Here is a 325-nt window from a genome sequence, read left to right on the forward strand (position 1 = left end):
AGCCGCCAGCCGCCTCGAAGCCCCCCGAGAGCAGGTGTGGCCAGAGGCCCGGGCACCCGGGCCGTGCAGGGTCGCGATGTCTGCGGGACCGGTCTCAAACGCCGGGGCTGTCAGAGTAGTCCTCCCGGGCGGGGGCGGGGGCGGCCGCCGGCGTGTGTGGTCCGGTGAGGCCTGGGGAGCCAGAGCAGGACGGAGGCGGTAAGTGGGGACAGGCCGGTGTGTCGGCCCAGCGTGAGTGTAGGGCACGGCCTTAGCTCTTCACCGAAGGCTTCCAGGAGGAGGTGCTCGTGAGCCGGGCAGGACGGGGCGGGAGGGCGGGGGGCGG

The 325-nt window shown here is 74.2% G+C and overlaps 1 protein-coding gene across 1 annotated transcript in view; it reads left to right on the plus strand.

The window, feature by feature from the left end:
• The window catches only part of HDGF (heparin binding growth factor), a 2,964-nt gene that overhangs the window by 359 nt on the left and 2,280 nt on the right, over window positions 1-325 (plus strand). The window lies entirely within an intron of this gene.

This window comes from Pteropus alecto, unplaced genomic scaffold (assembly GCF_000325575.1).
Source record: "Pteropus alecto unplaced genomic scaffold, ASM32557v1 scaffold49, whole genome shotgun sequence".
Lineage (NCBI taxonomy): Eukaryota > Metazoa > Chordata > Mammalia > Chiroptera > Pteropodidae > Pteropus > Pteropus alecto.